The sequence below is a fragment of the Ambystoma mexicanum genome, chromosome 7p (genome assembly GCF_040938575.1).
Source record: "Ambystoma mexicanum isolate Mex_15411 chromosome 7p, UKY_AmexF1_1, whole genome shotgun sequence".
NCBI lineage: Eukaryota > Metazoa > Chordata > Amphibia > Caudata > Ambystomatidae > Ambystoma > Ambystoma mexicanum.
The window spans coordinates 156879102-156895322 of NC_090939.1; the positions used below are offsets into that span (position 1 = coordinate 156879102).

The 16221-nt window shown below is 45.8% G+C and overlaps 1 protein-coding gene across 3 annotated transcripts in view; it reads left to right on the top strand.

The window, feature by feature from the left end:
* Nucleotides 1-16221, top strand: part of LOC138526521 (apovitellenin-1-like) — a 102732-nt gene that overhangs the window by 12524 nt on the left and 73987 nt on the right. Inside the window, exon 1 of one of the 3 annotated variants that reach the window (XM_069637327.1) lies at nt 8492-8579. The exons of 1 other annotated variant lie outside the window; for it this stretch is intronic. The gene's annotated coding sequence lies outside the window, so the exon portion shown is untranslated. Of the gene's footprint in view, nt 1-8491; nt 8580-15267; nt 15318-16221 lie in introns of those variants that run through there. One more of the 3 variants, XM_069637328.1, reaches the window with a different exon arrangement.

Here is a 16221-nt window from a genome sequence, read left to right on the forward strand (position 1 = left end):
ACTATGCTCGAAGTGCTACTTCATCCAGTCTGTCGCATTTTCTCTGTCTTTCCTCTGATGTGGGTTTTTGTACAGTATTCTTTTTCCATTCTCCTTGCAGATGCAGTGTTTGATTAAAGTGTTTATATTTTCATACACAAAAACAAGGGAGGGTTCTGGGAGTTTCTCTACTACTGGCCTATGTCTAGGGTTCGAGTCTCCACAAGAGTCTTTAGCGCACCATCCTCCCACAGAAGAGAAATTTCCACTACATATCAGTCTTTGTCCTGCCCAAGGGCAGTCCAGAACCGAAATGTCTGGCAATTCTCTTCTGAACAAGGGTTCCAACAGCAACCCCAGACACGTATTTTGGCCTGGTTGGGCCTCGTCAGTGAGGTGGAGCTGTGCCTCTCTAAGAACAGTGAGCAAGGGTCCACGTCTAGATTACCCTAGTAACTTAGGGTGAAAACCCAAAGCTACTTAATATGGAAAAACAAGAGGGGTTCTGGGAGTTTCTTTACTACTGGACTATGTCCCGGGTTAGAGTCTCAACCAGAGTCTTTAGCTCACTATCCTCCCACAGAAGAGAAATTTCCACTGCATATCAGTCTTTGTCCTGCCCAAGGGCAGTCCAGCACCAAAATGCCTGGCAAATCTCTTCTGAACAAGAATACCAACAGCAACCCCAGACATGTGTTTCAGCCTGGTTGGGCCTCGTCAGTGAGGTGGAGCTGTGCCTCTCTAAGAACAGTGAGCAAGGGTTCCACATCTGTATTACCCTAGTAATTTAGGGTGAGAACCCAAAGTTACTTAATATGCAAAAACAAGTTGGGGTTCTGGGAGTCTCTCTACTACGGGACATCCCGGGCTTAGAGTCTCAACCAGAGTCTTTAGCTCACCATCCTCCCACAGAAGAGAAATCTCCACTGCATATCAGTCTTTGTCCTGCCCCAGGGCATTCCAGCACCGAAATGCCTGGCAATTCTCTTCTGAACAAGAGTATCAACAGCAATACCAGACGCGTGTTTCGGCCTGGTTGGGCCTTGTCAGTGAGGTGGAGCTGTGCCTCTTTAAGAACAGTGAGCAAGGGTTCCATGTCTGGATTACCCTAATAACTTAGGGTGAAAACCCAAAGCTACTTAATATGCAAAAACAAGGGGGTTCTGGGAGTGTCTCTACTACCGGTTTATGTCCCGGATTAGAGTCTCAACGAGAATCTTTAGCTCACCATCCTCCCAAAACCTTTCAGCCATAACCTTTCTGTTTTGCCAAAGTCACCCTGAGTGGGAGGGGTATGCCCAGATGTGGGTCTCGGGTCTGCCGGGCCTTGTGACCCAAGTTACTCCTCACTGATGATGCCCAACAAGGCTGAAACTTGTCTGGGGATGCTTGTGATCTCGTGCAGAAGGGATGTGACCTATCAGTTTGGGCTGGACTGCCCCTTTTGGGGTAGGACCAAGCCTGATTTGCATATGGTTTTTTCCCTTCTGTAATGGCTTGGCAGGCTGAAAAACGATGGTTTGGAGGGTTTACCAGAGCATTGCTCATGGTTATGATTAATTCAAAACCTTCCATCCATCACCTTTCTGTTTTGCCTATATTTTCATAGAACCTTGATTCAACATTCTCTTTATTTTGGACTGTGATACTGTATTTTTTGGGTGACCACTGGTTCACTGTCACACCCTCTTAGAAGTATAGCCTGCCCTCGGCCCACGTTACCACAAAAGGATAAGGATGTGTATCACTTATCTGTCCCCGTCTTACCTTTATGATTGCGAGGTGTTTTGTGTTGTAGAAGTGTGAGGGCTCAGTAGGCCATTTTACCCCTACTCATCCTTGTACTCTAGTAATGCAGAATCCATTTCGTCATAGGCCCCCCAGCTAGTTAATGCCTCATATACACGGGATTGTCATCATATGTAGTATGCAACTGCATATGTCCTAGTGTGACTAATAAACCTTTTGATCTATGCAGGAGAGGGGTGATGACTTGGAGGGCAGCATCGTAGGTCTGGATGGAACGGGTTCAGCGAGGGTAGAGCGGACCCCATCTCCGGTCAACAGGCAGGACTTGGTGGGTGAGATCCAGGCCCTTCACTCCAGCCTGGCTAAGACATTCCAGGAGCAGTTCCAGCTCATGCGGGCTGACCTAAACGATGCTTTGGGGGAAATTAAGCAGGACCTAAGGCAACTTGGCGAAAGGACTAACCTTCTGGAAAAGGGCCTTCAGGAGGCAGAGAAGGACACGACTGTTAATAGCGAGGCTATAGAGCGCCTAGATGTGGCTACCCGCAACCTGGAGGTACAGATGGAAGACTTTGAGAATAGATCACGAAGGATTAACATACGGGTGAAGTCACTCCCGGAGTCGGTATCGGACACAGACCTCAAACTAGAAATACAGAGCCTCTTTGCAGAGATCCTGGGGGAGACTCCCCCGAGTAGCATTGAGCTGGATCGTGTTCACAGAGTGGGCGGGCTCCCCAGGGGTTCCTCCTCTAGGACGAGGGACGTTTTAACTGCCTTCTCAAGATATGCTCAGAAAGAGGCAGTCCTCCAGGCTGCGAGGAAAAAGGAGCCAATTGTGTTCAAATGCCATCAAGTTGCGTTATTTCAAGACCTGGCAAGTAGCACCTTGATAAAAAGGAGGCAGATGGCGCCGGTGCTGAAGGTACTGAATGAGCGCGGAGTGAGATACAAGTGGACGTTTCCATTTGGCCTTGTGTTTGTTTGGGAGGGCCACCAGAGACGGGTGACTTCTGTTCAGGAGGGGGCAGATGTGTTGCAGATTGACTTGGAGGGGGGGTCTTCCGGAGGTGGGGGCCCGGTGGCAGGGGGCAGGTCGCGGCAGAAGGCAGGGGCTGACAGGTGGAAGGGAACACGAGGGGGTGGTAGGTCATCCAGGGAGGGTGAGAAGGCACCTGGGTAGAGTGGGCAATGACGATAAGGGGAGTGTTATGTGCTACAGCTTGAAGGGCGCGGGGTGGTGGACCCGTAAAGGTGACAACTGGGCAAGGGGGCCGGGGGTGCAACAGATTGGGATCAGGAAGGGCGATGTCGCCCGATAGGGGGGGGGAGCAGGGGAAGCGGCTGCTCTGGGGAGTTGGGGTGGGGGTAGGGGGGGTGGCGGGGGGATTCCTACCCAAAGTTGGGGGTTCGGGATGGGAACAGGAAGGGGGGTAAGCGGGGTGGTGGTCGTTGCGTTCAATGGGTAGGTTTGGTTTCCAGGGGAGCGAGGCGCGGGGATAAGGGGCAAGGGGGGTACCGGAGGTTCCCAAGTAGTCGGCAAGGGAAAGGACAAGTGGGGGATACGAGGGGACTGGGTGCGGCCGGCAGAGCTAGGACAGGAGGCTTGCGTGATTTTCCATCTTTGTATTCAAGTGGTTGACGCATAACATCAGGGGCTTGAACTCCCCGCTCAAGCGTACGAAACAAGAGCAGTTTACTAGGGCTCAGAAGCCAGATGTTCTGGTGATCCAGGAGACCCATCTTCTGCGAAAAGACCAGCATCGCCTGCGGTTGAGGGGTTACTCGCAGATACTGTACGCATCGGGTCCCACGAAGAGAGGGGGGGTGGCCCTGGCCTTCGGGAGGGGGATGGACTTTCGAGTGAACAGCATTCTGCGGGATAAGAATGGCAGATTCCTCATGGTTAGGGGTGAATATAGGGGCACTCCGCTCACGGTAGCCTCGGTGTATGGCCCAAATATGGGCCAGGATCAATTCCTCCGAGAGACCTTGGGTATCCTGCAGGGATTCGCTAGAGGACAGGTTGTTTTGATGGGTGACCTCAACTTGGCCTGGGACAGGAGGGGTGACCGCACGATGCGGGGGAGTGGTAGAAGAGGAGCGGTGGCCTCTCCCCGCTTAAAAGAACGATGGCAGGAGGCAGGCTTGAGGGATGTGTGGAGGGCCCTAAGGGGTGAGGAGGAGGGATTCACCTTTGTCTCAGACGTGCATAGAACCCAATCTCGAATCGATTACATCTGGGTGTCGGGAAGTCTGATTGGAGGGGTGACATCAGTTGAGGTGGGCCCCATGGGGATCGCCGATCATAAAGTTGTCCACATGGAACTCCGGTTGGAGGGGCGTAGGCAGGGAGTGTGGAGCTTGAAATTCCCGGAGACCCTCCTGAGGGATCAGGCGATGAGGGAGGAAATCGATGGTAAGATTCGAGATTTCTTTATGCGGAACAACAGTGTGGACACTAGCTTGGAAACTAGGTGGGATGCTTTCAAGGCGACTTTGAGGGGGGAACTGATTGCTCTTCAGGCGGGAAGGAACAAGTTACTGCAGTTGGAAAGTGAGCTTGAGGCTGCCAGAGTGCGATTGGAGGGGAACCCCACTAGAAGAGTCTTCAAGGAGTACAGGGTGGCGGAGGACCAGCTGAGAATACTTAGGACTAAGAAGGCAGAGGCGGCCATGCTGAGAGTCAGACAAAGATTTTATGTTAAAGCCGACAAGGCGGACTCACTCTTGGCACGGCTATTAAGGGGGAATAGAGAGCGGAATGTTATTGTAGCCTTAAGGGACAAGAATGGGGTAAGGCTCACCCGGACGGAAGAGATTAAGAAGCGGTTGGTGGAGTTCTACGGGGAACTATACTCCTCGCAGGATATAGCGCCAGGTCCACAAAGGGATTTTATTGAGGCTCTTCCTCTCCCGTGGCTATCCAGGGACGAGGGGTGTGAGTTAGGCAGAGACATCACGGAGGACGAGGTCAGAGCCACTATAGCGGCTCTCCCCCGGGGGAAAGCTCCAGGTCCGTACGGCTACCCCACATGGTTTTATAAGGCATACTCCCACCTGCTGGTCCCACACTTAACACAATTATTTAACTCATTTGAGCTTAGAGGCGGGATAACCCCATCGATGGAGGAGGCTAAAATAACGCTTATACACAAGACAGGGAAGGACCCGGAGGAGTGCACATCTTATAGGCCTATTGCCCTCATAAATACAGAGGCAAAAATATACACTAAAATACTAGCTAGTCGGCTGGAAAAGTATCTGCCAACGTTGATACATCGAGATCAGACAGGGTTTGTGACCGGGAGGCAGACGGCTGATAATATCAGGAGGGTAGCCCACGTTGTTGAGAAAGCACGGAAGACGACCACTCCGGCGATCTTATTGGCGCTCGGTGCCGAAAAAGCGTTTGATCGAGTGGAGTGGTCGTTCTTGTTTAGGGTTATGGAAACAATGGGCCTCGGAGCAAAATTTATTAATAGGGTGGCGGCAAACTACAAGAACCCTAGCTCACGGATCCTAGTGAATGGGGAGGTATCACATTCAATTAGCTTGCGTCGGAGAACTAAGCAGGGGTGTCCCTTGTCCCCGCTGCTTTACGCTATTTACCTGGAACCTCTGTTAATAGCTATAAGAGAGGCAGATGGGATTCAGGGCATACCCTTTGGGGGATACCAGCATAAGGTCGCGGCCTTCGCGGACGATTTACTCCTTATGTTGACGCACCCGAAGGAATCCGTCAGGGCATGCATGGATCTGCTGACCGCTTTTGGGGAGGTGTCGGGCCTGCGGATCAACTGGCAAAAGTCTGAGTTGATGAACCTGTCCCTTGGGGAGGAAGAGAGCAGGGTACTGAAGGCTATCTCTCCATTCAAGTGGAGCCCGGGGGGACTGCGATACCTGGGGTTGCAGGTGACTCCCTCCCTTGGTGGCTGGTATGGTGCGAATTACCCTCCCATGTTAAAGGCGATCAAAAAAGGACTTGACTAGTTGGGGCAATCTGGGGATCTTGTGGCTCGGGAGGGGGGGCGGTATTGAGAATGGTGATCCTCCCCCGCATACTCTACTTGTTTCAGGCAATCCCTCTGTCTGTCCCTGGAGGTTTCTTTAAGGAATTGGACCGGGTGGCCAGGCAGTTTATTTGGAATGGGAAGAGGCCGCGCCTCTCGTGGCGCCTTCTCATGGCGTCTAGGTGACGTGGGGGATTGGGCCTACCGGATTTCAGGCGATACCATGAGGCGGCGCTTCTCCGGGTGATCAGGGAATGGTTTGCAGCGAGTTATGCCAAGCATTGGGTGAAAATGGATAGAGCGGTTGCCCGGCACCACCTGGGTGAAGTCTTGTGGCTCCCCCGGAGGCTGCGACCACCACATATATATTTGAGCGATATCACGAAGGGTTTGGTGGATACATGGGACAGGGCAGTGGAGAGAAGAGGGGTTTCGCCTTTCCCGTTCCGTTTACGCCGCTCTTTAACAACAGGGATTTCTCGCCTGGACTGGAGAGGGGAGCGTTCCGGAGCTGGGAGGAAGGAGGGTGTAGGACCCTTAGGGATGTGTTCTCCGTCCAGGGAGTGAAAACTTTTGAGGAATGTAAGTCACAATTCGGGGTAGGGTAGGGGGAAAGTTTGTATAAACTGTTGGAGGGTACGACCCCGAGGGTTACTTGGCCGTATATGAAGAGCTGGGAGCGGATGGGGGGGGCGGAGATGGCATGGGGAGACTGGGAGGCGTTATGGAGGCTGATCCCAAAAGTTGCTAGGGCTTCTCAATTACAGGAAGCTTGGTACAAGTATATCTTTGGCTGGCACTATACCCCCGCCCGGCTCCGCGCAATGTATCCTACAGCCTCAGATGCCTGCAGGAGGGGATGTGGGGGGGGTGGGCACAGCAGCACATATATGGTGGGACTGCCCATGCATTAGGCCTTTTTGGGGTGATATGGCGCGTGCCCAATCTGCAACCTCGGGGGGGGAGATGGCCAAGACCCTCAGGAAATTTTACTAGGGAAGGTTGGTGCGGAGGGGGAGGGGCGCAGTCGGGGGAAATGCAAAGCACAAGTGGTCTCTACCCTGGCGGCAATGGGTCTAATTGCTCGGAACTGGAAGAGCTTGGAGGCTGCCGCGGAGCAGGACTGGATCAGAAAAATGTGGGAAATCCTATCGCTGGAATGGGCAACATACGCGGGGGAGGGAAGCTGGCAAGTTTCGCTGCGGACTGGGGCGAGATGCTGAATTACTTGAAGGGGCGTTTAGGGAACAATGGTGCCCTCAAAGACTGAAGTTATTGGACATCACCTGTGGATGAGAATGCTGGAGGTTTCCGAACTGTAGACCTCGCTTTCGCTACAACCGGATGGGCTTTGGGGGGGGGTAGGAGGAGGGAAATTTTGTTAGTGTTGTCTTCTGTTTTTTGATGCTGTGCTTGTTTTTTCTCTTCTTATATACATGCTAAAATTAATAAAAAAGATGTTTAAAAAAAAACAAAAAAAAAACAAACTCTAAAAGGCTTGCTTCCCCTGAGAACACTTTACACCTTGTCATCCCTACCAGAAGGAGGATGTCGCATTGGCATGCTAATCAAAAGGGGAGGAGATTATCTGTGCAGCCCGGAGAAAGGAACAATAGATGCCTTGGACTGAATAGGGAATGCTAATTTGGGGTATAACTGACAACAAACTGCTGGCAGGAAACAAGACATGTGACCCTCTGAGTCAGCACAGATCTGGGGGCGGACCAGACTGAGATGTGGATTTCATATTGGAGTAAATGTGTCTTTTATAAAAATGCTTATAACAAAGTGTACTGAACTGACAAAAATGTGATGAAACTTTGTGATTGTGAAAATGAAAAATTCACTCACAGTTTAACACTAAGCTGGACTCTTTGCGATGCTCCAAGACTAAACCCCGGAATTTATTCATATTGTAGATACTGTGTTTATGCTAGAGACAGGAAAATGTACAGTAATATGCTCAGAGAGGATATGCATGCATGTATCAAATTTGGTGCAGAATGAATATTGAAAAACCATCCAAAAGCGCGAAAATGTTGTCATTTCTGAACCAAGCTCGTAGAAACATGGGACTTGAACGGAAATGTACCTTAAGCAATCCGTCACGTAATTATGTATTCTCAACAACTTGTGTATCTGGGAAATATGATTTTTGGGAAAAATAGATTTTCTATGTAAAAGCAAAAGGGAGGGATTTCTTTTGGACCATAAACACAGCATCACTCTGACTCATTCTGACTCACTGATCCTGTCTCAAATCAGGGGGCAGGGAATCTTCCAACCTATCAAATCCTTAGAGGGTTGGGCATTGTAGAATCAGCCTCCCCACCCACTCTTGAAATATATAAATAGGGACTGTGAGGACAGATAGGACACACACATTTTTCCACTACTCAACTGATTTCCTGGCGCAGCACCCTGCAGGAAGACTCCAGACTCCAGATCTAGACAGAAACTCTAGAACCAAACTCTAGAACCAAACTCTAGAACCCTGAAGCAGAGGCCTAACCCAAACTGAACCCTTTGCAGCAGGCCCTCAGAATCTTTTGCAAACTGATTCTAACCCCTAAACTTCCATGAGGCCTTACTAAACCATTCAACAGCCTGGCTGACCTGTTTTGCTTCTAGCTAAGAACCCTGTGCTAGAACCAAGATCCAGACCCAGAAAGCAACGCTGTATCCAGGACCCGTCAGATCCAGTCCAAGAGGCCGTGCAGACCGCAGTGCAGTGCTGAGAGCAGAATCCAGAGTGCATGAGACCTGTCCGGTGGCGAGAGTGAAGCCAAGCCCTTGACCAGATCCTTGACGAGGCCCACTCCATTGTAAAGCCTAGGAGTGAGTAGTCTAGAACTGTGCATAGTTATCTCTTTGTTTAAAGTAATCCTATTCCATCCATTTTAACCTGTCCAAGACTGCATTATAGAACCTCTTTTGTCTATCCTTAATTCTTCTCTCCTCCACATAATTCTTGATAATTGTAGCAATAATCATCTTTGCGCTGATAGTTTCTGAAGAGGGACAAGTGTTTTGACGGACAGAGATCAGAGCGGAGGTGCCGCTGTTCTGGTGGCTGCCCATTGAGGGTCTTGCTTCTTCATAGCTCCTTAGTATAAGTCCATATAGATTGCTAAATCTTTAAAGCGCGATCTGTCATTTTGAAATCTTGACTTCATTTTTGAAAAATCTACCTTCACAAAATCCTCCGTAACTTTTGAACCGCATTCAAATTGGCCATTCCAGGGCACCAGAAAAAACCCGACACCAGAGTCTTAATGAGGCCCTATGATCCGAAGCTTTCCAACAAACCTAAAACGACATTCCAACTCATTATAGTTTTTCCATGATCGCGTTTCACGCACGCGGAAAAATTGCTGCAAATTTCAATTTAGCTCCATTTCACCACAGGTTAAAATAGCTGCTTCTTGTTTTCAACTGCTGAAATTCGTTTTCAATCTGATAATCCTTCATGAATCATTGCTGGTGTTGACCTGTACCGATCCAAAGTAATTATTATTAGTGCTGAATCTCCTTTAGTGAATTAAAATCATTTTAGCATATTTTCCCATCCATTGCTATCACATTCAAAAGTGTTTTTGCCTGTTTTAAAATCATACCTGTTTTCTCTAAGCTTGATGGGGGAACTGGAATTGAACTGCATTGTTGATTAATATCCCTGAAACCTGTGTGCCCTCATTTCCACCTGATCATATTGCATAGTGGGGGGAGTGAGTAATAACAGGGGAAAGAGTGATCATATTGTCTCTTGATTGAAACCATATCAAGTTTATTTCTGTGTTGCATTTTCCCATCCTTGCATTTCCTTGAACCCATACCAAGTATTCTCTGCTACCTTACCCTTTCTATTCCTACTGCTAAGTGATTAAAGAGATTGTTGATATTGTGATATTACCCATTACTGATTACTGTTCATATTCATGAGTGCACTATTCAGATCTTATTTTATTCATAAAAGTGTGATATATATATTGTTCAATTCTTCAAATAAACCTTTTAATTTGCAAAACAAACCTACTTCTTGGCTCAGTGAGGTCGTGGAGATTCAAAGAGAGGGGCGTTATATAAGGGTTCATTATCCAGATTTAAAGAACTTTGACCTAAAAATATATAAATAAGGACTTCCATTGGGCATCCCAGACTAGGCATTGACTTAGTTGGCGTGCTGGATTGAAGTCACTTACAGCATTTTCGTTATGGTTTTCATGGTTTTTTAAAGCAAGGTAGGTGCGTGCACACAGGAGAAGTGGGGAACCAGAAACACCGGCATCGGAAAAAATACACCCTTGCACTGCAGGATAGAGCTAATATTCCATGTTTGCTGATTGGCCACCACATTGAAGCTGGGTGATAATGGGAGGTAGTTTGAGAGCTTGTCAGGGACAAGAGAAGGGTTCTTAAGGATGTGAAGAATGTGAATGGTTTTCAGTGGGGAATTGAAACATGAGACATGTACCACCTGAACTTTTTTCGGATAAACATATTATTTTAGATTCCTGGTGTACGTGGTACTAGTATTGCTGCATCAATTGCTTGATTAGAAACTATGATAGCTCTTTAAAATCAATGTACAAAAAGAGAGAAATGACCTGCCAGTAACTGAAGCCCCATACACATGTGTTTACCTAATGATGTGCACAGGCCTTAACAAAAGCAATGCAAGTGTACCTTTGTATATGACTTCTGGAAATGGCATTTAGTGTGGGGCAAGCTGGTTATAATGCATTCATCCTTAATTTGTCTGTACTGGATTGCCCATCTGTGACAATTCAGGCAGACCTACCGATGATCTAGATTATAAAAAGCTATTCCAGCCTGCACCTCTAGCATCTCCCGTACACATTTGCCATTCTCTCTGGAAATAGAATGAAAGTTGCTCTTGACAATTCCTTTAAGACTATGGTCCTCATTACAAGTTTGCCAGTTGCTAACTACGATACCAGTAAGCTTGCCAGTACCGTAGTTACCAGACCGGCAAACTACGAGGTCTGCTCGCGGGTGCCTTATCGATCGCCAGGCCTGACCTGGCGGCCGTACCGGCACCCGCGAGCTAGCCGTGTCGGATGCACTGGCACCATTCACCAATGGTGCCGGTGCATCCTCCTTCCCCATTCCCACTGAGCCCTGGAATGGGCCATTACCGGGTTCGCCGGGGTTGTAATACCCCGGTAATGGGCCATTCCAGGGCACCGGAAAAAACCTGACGTCAGAGTCGTAATGAGGCCCTATGAATAGGGCAAGTAGCCCTCAATGTTACTCTAGTAGGTTGCATAAGAAGGACGGTTACACTAAGAATGTGAACCCCTTTCACTCACGCCCTTGAGTCTAAGCATTTTGCAATTAGCCTTGTTCTGTAAAACATTTAGAGAATTTAAGAATATAGAAGGTGGACGAGTAGAAATTCCGAAGCATGGATCTGCTGTTTGTGTGAAATCTATTCCAAGTAGCCATGTGGTTAGTGAATTTTAATAGCCTTCCCAGTCACAGTGTTTACCTGAGAAATTATCCCTCTGCTCTAAATTGCATCCTTCATCAGTCTAAGAAAAAGTGGGTGACAAACCTGTAATGCTGCCAGAGAAAAGTCATGTCAGAGAAGGGGAAACATGCACAGAATTTCAGTGGATGGCCGGGTATGCAGGAAAGAATAGGACTATCAGGGTATTTAGAAAGGGGCTGAAAACCCTTCTGTTTTACTAACAGCATTTGCTGGCTTCCGGATCCATCTGACATACCGCTCTGTCAGTGTACAAGCCGCCTGTTCTCTTTGTTGTATATGTTTAGTCCCCTTAAGCCCCCGGGTCAGTGGCAGCGCTATATAAATTGTAATAAATAAATAAATAAATAAATAAATAAATAAATAAATAAATAAATAAATATGCCGGACTCAGGGCTTCAGAGACATGTTCTCTTCACTTATGGCAAGTGAGCTCTGTGCCCTTGACTAACAGACTGGGGTGCTATTTGTCCACAATATTGTCATGGGCCTACCATCAGAAATCCTAAGAATCTACCATTGTTAAAGGTTTGTAAATTACCAATATTTAAAGTCATTAAATGCACCAATACAGTGTTTTCACCTAAATAATAAGACTTTTCAATTGCAATATGGCACCTTTTTTACTCATTAAATAGGGACACATAAAAAAGATCTCATACTACAAGTTAGCAATTATGTATATGAATTCACATATGAAGAAAGTACATAAACATTAATAATAGTACAGCCAAACAATGAGCAGTTCTCAATACAAGCAAACGTGCACTCGAATAGAATCCTAACACCCTTTACTTCTCGTAATGTCTAAAGTCTCACAGCCAGCCTCCCTCTTACGTCCACCAGATGTTTACATGAGCACAGACCTGGTATGTCTTTGGCCCTAACGTGTGCCACACATTTGCTCAGTGGGTATCAAACACCAGTGGCCATTTGCAGCCAGGCTTCAGAAAGTACATGGCCACTCTGAAACCCCAAGCCATAACGATCGGAAAAATGTGCATGTGACAAATAGTGTTTTAAAATTCTATTTCCAGTAGAAATACTCTAGATGCAAGGTTTAAAATGATAACATCTCAAGTACAGGCCAGTGTGAAGATGAGATGCAGCTCTGTAGCTCATGTTGTTCTGCTGGTCATCTGGTCAGCTGTTGGTCACGTGTCTTCTGGTGCATTACTTTGTAGCATTGCCCCGGATGTACTCTGTTTGCTAAGTGTCACAGTTCATCTTCTTTACCCCTCCCCAAATCCTGCTCATTTTATAGGCTTGAAGCACTTCCCCTCTTGCCACATGCCTTCCACCAGCCCATCCTAACCTTCTCTTTTCACGTGTCCTCAACATAGTTCTTATAAGGGGCCCAACCACGAAGAAACATGTTCACCTCTCATGACCTCTACAGATTCAAAGAGAAAGAAAAAATGCAACTTATGGATTTGAACTGGCCCACTAACTTTAATGAGCAGGAGAACATGCTAGTGATAGGTTTAATTTGGTCAACAGTATGTTATGTCTGCTCATTAGATACAATGGTTCCATCATTTTCAATGAAAGACTGAAAGAGGAAAGGCTCCTGCTCAACACAATGGATGCAATAGGACAACGTCAACTATACAGAAAGCATTTATATCTGCTCATGAGATGTAATGGTGCCATTATTCTCTATTATTCTCTATAAATTATCGCAAAATTCAATGAGTGTTGTTATACATATAAATATAAATTTCTCTAAGCCGGAGACATGGAATATCTACTAGAAGTGGTAGCAGGGCCTTGGAGTGGAAGGACCCTGTTGAGAATACAATAGTGTTAGAGCAGAATCTTGACTCCATGCAATAATAGTGAGTGCTATTTGGCAGTCAAATCTCTCATCTGTGCAAAAGACATTATATCACATTTCACATCCCTGCATAGGGCAAATACAATGACAGTACAACGAGATTGAATGTGCCCACTCAAATCACAGGCGTGTGTCCCTGCTGTCGTTCCTCAACTCAAACTGGAAGTGTGCTAATTTCTTAATTCTTCAGTCTGAAATGGTTTCACTACTCTTCACATTACTCCTAACACCTATAGAGCTGTCATCCCTCATGTGCTTTTATGGGACACTCAAGAAGAATGTAAACTGTGAATGACCTAAATGAGCGACATTGCTGGCATTCCTGACCGTGCAATAGTACTTAAACTGCATGTGTTGTACTAAGTACTTCCTAGGATGCTGCTACTGCGTCTTGGTGTTCAAAGGGTGGGTAGGAAGAAATCCTGTCATTGTTCCTCAGATATAGGGATGGCATGTCCATAGACTGTGACTAGGGGCACAATCTGTTTACCTGTCAGTAAATGTGGAAATAAAGGTGAAAAATGAACTTGAACAGGTGCACATCAGCACATCTATAGGTAAGTGGAAGACAATAGCTCTGGGGGATTACTGCATGCACATATTTTGTTCCTAACAACTCTAAACGTCAAATAAATACCACAGCATGCTTACGAGGCTATAGTTGAGGGGCATCTGTTACAGTAACCTAGTCCATGGGATTTTGAATGAAGGGACGGTATGCCTACTGGTGATGCATTGATAACGAAGCATACAATCATGTACTACAGGTGTTTTGTCTGAATTTGTGGCAGAGAGCCTGTGTGACATCATTAATCCAAGATGGCTACAGTTACAGATACTAATTTTGTTTTTGAGCTGTAACTGCTTTTAGGGCGGTTCTATGAAGAATTAGCTAGGTAGGATTTTTGTTACACATGATCAAAGCAATAGAAACGTTTCTATAAGTAATTTTCTTTATATCTTTTACCGTTTATGAGACATAGCCTCGTACATTATTGCTACTTCATCGCAAACCTTCTACTGTATGCTCACTAAATTAGAACTTTTCAAATAATATACAACTTTCTCATTGGAATATACTGTTTATTAAAACTACAATAGCAATTTACATTTGAAGAGAGAAATTAAGGTTTTACATGTGATCTTCTGAGTCCCAGAGTTCATTTTCATCATCTCCAAAATCATTGTTCTCACAGAGCTCTTCGTCGCTACCACACTTACACAGTTCTGTGCACCTTAGTGACTGAACTTGGCATTTGCAATATACAGCACACAATCCTTTAACATATGCACACTGTACCAAGTGTATGATTGATTGCGGTGACATGGAAGCGTACATATAGTTGGAGAATATGGATTATCTGCCTTCTTCCAACCAAATTGTGGTGGATCTGGGAGATTTGGTGTTGTTGATTAGTGCATCACCACTCCACCACTTTCACCTGACAATGAGACCTTAAGATGGATGGTATGAGAGAGGATCTTATTGGCAGAAGATTTTCACGTTGCATCTCTCTTTTTTATGACCATCCACCAAGGCAGTTAACTAATGTCCAACATCTTTATTCCTGGCAAGAAGATTGACACAGGAATCGTTCATCTTCATTTTTAAATTCGTTTAGAGATCCATGTTTCAAGGATTTATTTTTCAGAAGTCTTGAAAGCTTTCCAGAAATATACTTTCTTCATAAAGTACCCGTTAACATCACACCCTGAAAGAGCATGAAGGCCTAGAAATACTTGCACTTTTTTTGGCCCCAAGAAGGAGCACACAAGTTTGACATCTATAAATCCTCTATTAGTTCCAATTCCTGTAACAAACACGCTGTCAGATGGGAAAAACAGTGACCACCACAGCAAAAGACACAAACATTAGTATCAGGTGAAAAATGTGGAGGATACTAGCATGACGACATGATACACAAAGGGAGTGAAGAATTATTTTTGTCTCTTCCTCCTCATATGTGCTATTAATGAAACCAGCATCATTTTCATCTGATGACATGGCTTTATTTCAACTGTCCACCAAGCTTCTTTGTATCCTCTACCCATGCAGAATTGCTTGATTTGAGAGGTAAGCTCTTAACTCATCTGTAGGTTTAGAATGGATTAGGAGGGTTTTCATAGGAAACGTTTCAATATTTGTAAAATCTGTGAAATTATACTCAACAGGTGTTGCTTGTCCTGCTTTTTTCCTTTGCATGGAGTTCTTCAGTGAATTTTCTAAGTAGGTATCAAATACTAAATTAGTTTCATCATACTTGTGCAGATACGGTTCTATTTTCTCGTGGAATTCAACTGCAAGGTCATGGCATGTCTTCACATATGATGATTTCTGCAATGCTTGTAATTCTGCCATTCTGCCAAGGACATTTGCAGACTATGTTTGCTCTGGTACAGATAATCTGTCCTTAGTAACAAATGAAGAGACCTGTGTCATGTTGTTAGAAACCTCTACATGTTGTTCCTCTTCCAGCATCTTCATCAGCTTGCTTTTGCTTGCAGCTAAAATCATTGGACAATCTAAGTTGAACATTTAAAGAGATACTGCGGAGAATTTGTAATTACTCAACCATTCCAGTAGATCAATGTCCGTTTGACTTTGTGCAGCTATCAACAAACGTGTGAACCAAGAACGATCTGCCTTAAACTACACTGTGGTGTCTGATACTTTTGTCTTAACTGCTTTCTGTGCACTTGAACTTGAAAGCTGCTGTACGTTTGGCAACCTTTTTCTGTCATTCTTGATGTGTACTTCTGAATTTTTTCATCAAAAACAGCATTTGTCAAGGTGTTTTATGAGATTAGTCAATGTCATGATTGAGTTGTAGATCTGTTTTGGCGTGTTGTGTTGGATGCTGTAAGGTGGTGATGTTTTGACCGTTCGTAATCTGTGATTGATACAATTTATTTTGCTTCTGTACACAGCCTTGAAAGCTCAGGAGAGGCTTAAATGAATTGTGGCAGAGCATGTTTTTTTGAGTAATATTAACCACACCACCAAGTACTTTTATTGCCCTGTGCCCTGTTGTGATGCTCCAGAGTTTCATCTGAACCTAAAGCACAAAAGTGTACTTTCATCTTGCTCACCACCCAATTGCCTTTCTGAGACTCACTCCACAAGTCTGGGT